The sequence below is a fragment of the Eurosta solidaginis genome, chromosome 5 (assembly GCF_040869045.1).
Source record: "Eurosta solidaginis isolate ZX-2024a chromosome 5, ASM4086904v1, whole genome shotgun sequence".
NCBI classification, from domain to species: Eukaryota; Metazoa; Arthropoda; class Insecta; order Diptera; family Tephritidae; genus Eurosta; species Eurosta solidaginis.
In genome coordinates, this window is record NC_090323.1 from 259226392 (window position 1) to 259234907 (window position 8516).

Here is an 8516-nt window from a genome sequence, read left to right on the forward strand (position 1 = left end):
ATGTCGAAAGGGTTCCCAAATGATCCCGTATTAGTCGCGAAAAAGTCCCGAAATGACCCCGACGGGATCCCGGACGGATCCCGAAAACCATCCAGAAATGATGCCGGATGAGCCCCAAAATGATCCCGAAAAAGTCCCCAAATGATCCCGACGAGATCCCGGACGGATCCCGAAAACCATCCAGAAATGATGCCGGAAGAGACCCCAAATGATCCCGAAAAAGTCCCCAAATGACCCCGACGATATCCCGGACGGATCCCGAAAACCATCCAGAAATGATGCCGGAAGAGCCCTCAAATGATCCCGAAAAAGTCCCCATATGACCCCGACGAGATCCCGCACGGATCCCGAAACCCATCCAGAAATGATGCCGGAAGGGTCCCCAAATGATCGCGAAATAGTCCCGAAATGATTCAGGAATAGTCCCGAAAATGTTCCAAAATAACCCCAACGGGATCCCGGACGGATCCCGTAAACTATACAGAAATGATCCCGGAAGGGTCCCAAAATGATCCCGAAATAGTCCCGAAAAAGTCCCGAAATTACCCCGGCGTAATCCCGGACCGATCCCGAAAACCATCCAGAAATGATCCCGGAAGGGTCTCGATATGACCCTTACGGGATTACAAATAAGGTGAAGCTAATTATAAAACCATGTTAATAAGGCAGCAGGCGCATTGGAGCGAATAAAAAGTTAGATAGAAACATACAGGTAAAGCTAATAAAAGCCTGCTAATAAAAACAATTGATGGAGGGCGGATGGCGGGAGTAGAGGAGAGGACCACTGATCGTTCCTCCAAAATTGTCTAGATCTCGTTCTGTATGTACCAGATACCAAAAACTATTGATTTAGGAGAAAATTTAGATTGAGTTATAACAATTTATGGATTTTACACCAGAGGGGGAGATAAAGGGGGGCGGGCGGAGGGTGTCACTGCTTACTTTGTAAGCCCTCGACTTATTTGACCCCTTGAGTCTGTGATATTGCTGAAGGCCAGTATACGTAAAGTTATAATGTGTAAAAATTATGAAAAATAATTTCTCGAAGGGTCGTGGGACCCCCACCCCTCTTTCCATGTTCGAAAAAAATTTCGCTAGTATACTACTGTCTGTGTCCCAAATTTCATCAAAATCCGTGTAGCCATTCTGGCGTGATTCAGTCGCAAAGACGAAAAAATATAATAATTAAATTATAACTGTTCCTAGGGGGCGGGAACCACGCCCCTTTTGAAAAATATATAGCTAGTAGATCCTTCTAGACTATTGGCTATATGTGTGCAAAATTTCATCCAAATCGGTCCAGCCGTTCTTGCGTTATTGAGTCACAAAGACAAATGTCTGGACAAACATCCAAACATCCAAACATCCAAACATCTAAACATCCAAACATCCAAACATCCAAACATCTTAACATCCAAACTTTCCCATTTATAATATATATTAGATTAGATATTAGATTAGATTAGTTAAGATATATTAGTAAATAGTCTGTAAGGAGGTTCTGATTGTCCTATAATATGAATAAATAAATAAATAAAATAATAAAATATTATTTTACCTTCCATTTGATACCCATGTCGTACAAACACATTCCAGGGTTACCATAGGTTCATTTTCCTACATGGCAGTGCCCCGCTATCTTATCAAAATCATTAGTTTATCTTATTTAATGGTTAAATACGTCATTATAAGACAAATCTCATTTTATTTTTTTCTACTTTTTACAAAAAACATTTTGTGTTTGCATTTTTCTAAAAAGTTTCGACTATGACGAAGCACCCTGTATCTGTGACATTCTGAGCTTTCACACAATAAAACTTCAAATAATTAGCTTTCATTTGCATTTTAAATTTTTGAAATATCTTCATTGGTTCAAAAGTTATGATTTTTGGAAAGAAAAAACTCAAAAGGCGCCACTGTGCGTCGTTTGATAGTTAAGAAATATTTTTGGCCAAAAATGAATAAAGACATCAACACTTGGTCCAAAGAATGTATAAGTTGTCAAAAGGCGAAAGTATATCGTCATACAAAATCTCCAGTTGTGAAAATTCCTATTCCAAAAACTAGATTTGAACACATTCACTTAAATATTGTCGGACCCTTGCCTGTTTCAAAGGGATGTCGTTACATATTAACTATAATTGATAGATTTACACGTTGGCCAGAGGAATTCGCGCTAAGAGATATTTCTGCAGTTACGGTTGTAAATCAATTTTTTAAGGAACATATTTCACATTTTGGGGTTCCATTGGAAATAACAACGGATCAGGGATCTCAGTTTACTTCAAACTTGTTTTCAGAATTAACGAAACTTCTTAGAAGTCATCAAATAACGACTTCTTCTTATCATCTCCAAGCTAATGGAATGATAGAACGTTTCCATAGACAGCTTAAATCTTCAATAATGGCTAGGAATGAGTCCAGGGATTGGTATGAAGAGTTACCAATAGTGCTTATGCGTTTGCGATCGATTTTTAAGGAAGATATTTCGGCAACACCAGCTGAAATGGTTTATGGCCAAAATTTAAGATTACCTGGTGAATTATTCGTTTCAAATACAGAGAATGTAACTTCAACGGATGTTTTAAGTAGTTTGCGTGAATATTTAATCTGATTTTATGGCAGTATACAATAGATCACATAATTAGTTTGCGAACAAATATAACTTAATAAGTGGGATTGTTTTGGACAAGAAACTGTCCTGGAGACCCAATGTGGAAGATCGGGCCAGGAAGGCAGCCATTGCCTTGTACTGCTGCAGAGGAGCTATCGGGAAGAGATGGGGACTCTCGCCAAGAATAGTACACTGGCTTTATGAGATGGTGGTCAAACCGATTCTGCTATATGGGGTGCTGGTCTGGTGGAAAGCACTGGACACGGCGAGCAAATCCAAAATGTTAGTGTTAGTTAGTGCAACGGACGGCGCTGATCGGTATCAGTGGCGCTCTCAGAACAACACCTACCTTGGCACTGAACGTCATGCCGAACATATACCCAGTAGATATTGCGGGAAAGGCGGCCGCGGCAAGGTCGTTGGTCAGGCTTCGTGATATGGGATATAGACTTTCTGACCGCGGACACTCTAGCCTTCTTACCAGTTTCGACTTCATCCCGGACAGAACAGACTACTGTATGCCGATAACTGCTCCCTATACAACCTTCACCCCAGAGAGAGAGGATTGGGGAAGAGGAATTATCTGGGGCATGGGATCGGTTAACTTGTTCACGGATGGGTCAAAGCTGGATGGAAAGGTTGGTGGGGGGTCTTTTGTCAAGAGCTAAATTTAAGCCGTAAGTTTAAGTTGGCTGATCACTGCAGTGTATTCCAAGCGGAAATTGCTGCGATTAAGGATGCGGTGGATGGAATGCTATCCAGTACTAACACGGTTAGGGAATTTAACATCTACTCTGATAGCCAAGCGGCTATCAAGGCCTTGAGCTCAACTACAGTGAGATCGAGGGTGGTCTGGGAGTGCCTGACCTCGCTTGCGATTGCATCGAATTATTTTGCAATTAAGATTATCTGGGTCCCGGGCCATAGTGATATCCCGGGTAACTGTCAAGCGGATCTCTTAGCCTATACCACGTCTTGCAGGGTAGCAAGATCTTTCTGGCCAAAAGTGGATGGCATGAGGTCTGCTGAAATAATTGGGTTCACTAAGGCACACCTATCGATGGTCATTGGGGTTTTGACAGGGCACTGTCCCATGGGTATCCATGCGGTACGTCTCAATATACTGGAAAATCCATCCTGCTGCAGCTGTATGGAGGATGATGAGGTGGAATCACCAAATCACTTTATGCTTGATTGTCCAGCTTTTGCCAGAACTAGGCGAAAATACTTCAGTCGCGACTCACTTGGATCTCCCGAGGATATATCCAAAGTTGAGATCGGTATCATTCGGAGCTTTATCGTTGCTACCCAACGATTCTCTAAGTAGCTAGATCTAAGTCACCGTTATTTTTTGGATATGTGGTATCACAACGGACCTTCGTGTTGTCCAAGTGAGCTATCCTTATCAGGGCAGCTACCACCTAACCTATCCTATCCTAAGTGGGATATGTGTGCTTTTCCGTATTTAATCTGGTTTTATGGCAGTATGCAATAGATCAAATAATTAGTTTGGGAACAAATATTACTTAATAAGTGGGGTATGTGTGCTTTTCCGTGTTTAATCTGGTTTTATGGCAGTATACAATAGATCACATAATTAGTTTGCGAACAAATATAACTTAATAAGTGGGGTGTGTGTGCTTTCCGTATTTAATCTTGTTTTATGGCAGTATACAATAGATCACATAATTAGTTTGGGAATAAATATAACTTAATTAGTGGGGTATGTGTGCTTTTCATATTTAATCTGGTTTTATGGCAATATACAATAGATCACAATTAGTTTGCGAACAAATATAACTAAAAACAAAATGTATTTTTAATTCGAAAAAACTGTATTGTACTATTAACGTAAGCGTGCCTTTCAAGTTTTCAGCTCATTTAGTTATTTTTTTTTAACTTGATAAGCAGGATAACGTAACTAGCCCATATATTTTATTTTCCCCTTGCGGACGGGGCCGTGGGTAAAGGCTAGTATATATTATAAATGGGAAAGTTTGGATGTTTAGATGTTTGGATGTTTGGATGTCCAGACGTTTGTCTTTGTGCCTCAATCACGCAAGAACGGCTGGACGGATTTGGATCAAATATGGCACACATATAGTCAATAGTCTAGCAGGATCTATAAGCTATATATTTTTCCAAATGGGGAGAACCCCGCCCCCTAGGAACAGTTATACTTTCATTACTATATTTTTTCTTCTTTGTGACTGAATCACGCCAGAACGGCCACACGGATTTTGATGAAATTTGGGACACAGCCAATAGTATACTAGCGAAATTTTTTTCGAGCATGGAAATAGGGTGGGGTCCCACGACCCCTTCGAACAATTACTTTTTAATAATTTTTATGCATTATAACTTTACGTATATTGGCCTTCACCAATATTACAGATTAAATGGGTCAAATAAGTCGAGGGCTTACAAAGTGAGCAGTTACACCCTCCGTCCCCCCACCCTCCCCCCCTTCACTCCTCCTCTGGTGTAAAATCTATAAATTGTTTTAGCTCAATATAAATGTTCTCCTAAATCAATAGTTTTTGGTATCTGGCACATACAGATCGAGATCTAAACAATTTTGGAAAAACGATCAGAGGTTCTCTCCTTCTCCTTCCGCTATCCGCCCTCCTTCAATAGCTTTTATTAGCATCACCTGTATGCTTTTTAGTAACTCTTAATTTGCTCCAACGCGCCTGTTGCCTTATTAACATGGTTTATAATTAGCTTCACATTTTGAATGGTTTTCGGGATTTGTACGGGATCATTTCGGGGCTTTTTCGGAACTATTTTGTTATCATTTTGGGACTCTTTCGGATCATTTAAGGACCATTCGAAACCGGTATTTCAGCACACATGCCTTTTTAAATTAAAATTTGGTGTGTTTTTATTTAATATCTAACACAACTTTTCCGTTATAATTTTGAGTTTTTTTAAATGAATCCTGTAACGAACTTTTATAACCATAATTACACTTTTTATAATATTTTAACCAACTAAACACCCGAGCGGCCGCCGTGGTGCGATGGTAGCTTGCTCCGCCTACCACACCGATGATCCGCCGTTCACGCCCCAGGAAAAGCAACATCAAAATTTTGGAAACAAGATTTTCCAACAAGGCCTAAAATCTCTTCGGAAGTTATCGCGCCTTACAATTATTTATTTTTTTTAAATATCCGAAAAAGCAACAGTATTTTCATCTAAAAAATTCTCTTTGGTTTTCGCCAATTGTCATTTCACTCATTTGTTCTATGAATAGTAATTCCTTCACTCCTGTCATATAAATAAATTTAACTTAAAAACAAAATGTATTTTTTTAATTCGAAAAAACTGTATTGTACTATTCACGAAATGCGTGCCTTTCAGGTTATGAACTCATTTAGTTCTTTTGTTTACTCTATTACAAAAATAAAATATATTAGACCATGATATTAGACAAAATAATTTTTAAACAGATAACTTGATAAGGAGGCTAACGTGAATAGCCCATATATTTTATTTTCTCCATGCGGACGGGGCAGCGGGTAAAGGCTAGTATATAAATAAATTAGCGACAGATGATATTCAGAGTCACCTTGGTCCAAATTTTGGTTGAAATCTCGAGAACGCCCTCACATATACAACTAGGGGCCACTTCCTTTTAAAACCTTCATTAATACCTTTAATTTGATACCCATGTCGTACAAACACATTCTAGAGTCACCCCTGGTCCACCTTTATGGCGATATTCCGAAAAGTTGTCCACCTATAGAACTAAGGCTCACTGCCTTTTAAAATACGCATTAACACCTTTCATTTGATACCCATATCGTACAAACAAATTTTAGAATCAGCCCTGGTCCACCTTTATGGCGATATACCTAAATGGCGTCCACCTATAGAACTATGGCCCTCTTAAAATACTCTTTAATACCTTCCATTTGATACCCATATCATACAAATACATTCCAGGGTTACCCTAGGTTCGTTTTCCTACATGGTGATTTTCTCTTATTTGGCAAAGGATGGAGGAAAATCTTTCCAAAAATCGTCACCCTTGGTCTACAATTTGGTCGATATTTCCCAAGCGTATGTGATATGGAATTAAAAATCACTTATAAACCAACTACGAAAACCTACGAAACCAATGTAGCTAAGCTCTTAGCTGAGTATGTAATGTTCGGTTAGACCCGAACTTAGCCTTCCTTACTTTAAATTTAACGAATATGTTAAAGATCAAAAAAATAAAATAAATGTAAGGCGCGATAACCTCCGAAGAGATCTAATTCCGAGCTTCTCTTCCAATTTGCGTCGTGCTCCTCTTGCTTTTCCCTACAAATTGGCCGGACGGGACCTACATGATTTATGCCGACTCCGAACGGCATCTGCAAGGAAGATGAGTTTTCACTGCGAGCTTTTCATGGCAGAAATACACCCGGAGCGTTTGCCAAACACTGCCGAGGGGCGACCCCGCTTAGAAAAATTTTCCTCTAATTGAAAAACCTTAATTGTAAAATTTTGATGTTGCTTGATTGGGTGTGAACCCAGGGCAATCTGTGTGGTAGGCGGAGCACGCTACCATCACACCACGGTGGCCGCCAGAGATGAACAGACGTTTAATTCGGTAACAATTTAACGTCCCATTAACACTAAATAAAAGATCTTGATTATGTCAACCCCCTAGGTTTCGAGCAGTGTTGTTGCTCAAAATCTAGTGCACTGCCCCCACCTATGGTTTTGTGGTAGGAGAATACAATAGAACTAATTAGCTGTTTGAAAACAAATAGAATACGTTTGTCTATTTGTGTCTAAAAAATACAGTTTTTGTTCACATATCACATGATCGTTCTGAAATAAATAAATCTGTTTGTTCAATTTTTATTATACCTGAAACTTTATGAGGTAATTTACCCAAAGACTTCCTCAAGCTATAAAGGGCGGAGTGGATAAAGTAATTAGCATTCACTTCAATTCATTTAACCTTGATTAAAAAGTGTTCTTATTCCTCAGATCTAGAGGTAAAATCTTTTGTTTGTTTTTCATTCACACAAACAAATTTTTTATAAACAGAACAAATTCGCAATGCGCAGCTTTTATTTTATCCACGTGGTTTTAATTTGGAAACACTAGATATGGATATAGCCAGGCCCATCGAGAGGGGGATGGGGGGATTCCCCCTGGGCCCGCGTTTTCTGAGGGGGCCCGCGATTTAGAGGTACTAAGAATTTTTTTTTTATTCAGGAGAGTCTTTAGCTGTTCCATGTGCAATTTTTAAGCCGAATTTTAAAAGCAACGAATATCTGCATTTCATTTTAATATTATAGTGAAGTGTGAAAAATAATTTGAAAAGTCCTTTTCCTTAAAATTTAATAATAGATATTTCATTTGGCAGCTGGCCCAAAACCATTCAGGTTCCGCATCCGCTTCGACTATTGATAATGATTTTTTGCCTGGGCCTTCCAACAGTGAGGAGACAATAAAAACATCAAACAAAAATGTATGTTTACAGGAATCCGAAACCGTAAAGTTTCGTGGTGACACTGATGAAGGTTCATCAACAAAAAATCTTCCAACAATACAACCAACTCTGCATCAAAGACCAGATTATTTAAACGACTTCGATATCGGCACTGCGAATAATGAGTTTTTGCGATCTGAAGAAGTCAACGTAATAATTCGTAGAGGTCATCAAAAGTGTGCTGTTATTTTTCCACGTGATTGTCAAGCATTTCCTATATCGTTGTTAAACAGAATCTTGCCAAATGGAGAGATGTGTGAGAAGAGTGTGACTGGTTAGTGTGGAGTGCCAATAGCAATGCTTTTTATTGCTTACCATGTCGTTTGTTAAGCCCAATACTTTAAATCGACCTAAAATTTGTGGTCCTGGTGGATATTCGAAATTGTAGATGTGGAAGACGCTATAGGA

The 8516-nt window shown here is 39.2% G+C and overlaps 1 long non-coding RNA gene across 1 annotated transcript in view; it reads left to right on the forward strand.

Moving 5' to 3' along the window:
* LOC137251700 (uncharacterized) overlaps positions 1 to 8122 on the forward strand; it is a 33167-nt gene extending 25045 nt beyond the window's left edge. The window contains exon 3 of the long non-coding RNA XR_010953315.1: positions 7983 to 8122. This is a non-coding gene — a long non-coding RNA (uncharacterized lncRNA). The remainder of the gene's footprint in view (positions 1 to 7982) is intronic.
* The last annotated feature ends 394 nt before the right edge of the window (positions 8123 to 8516 follow it).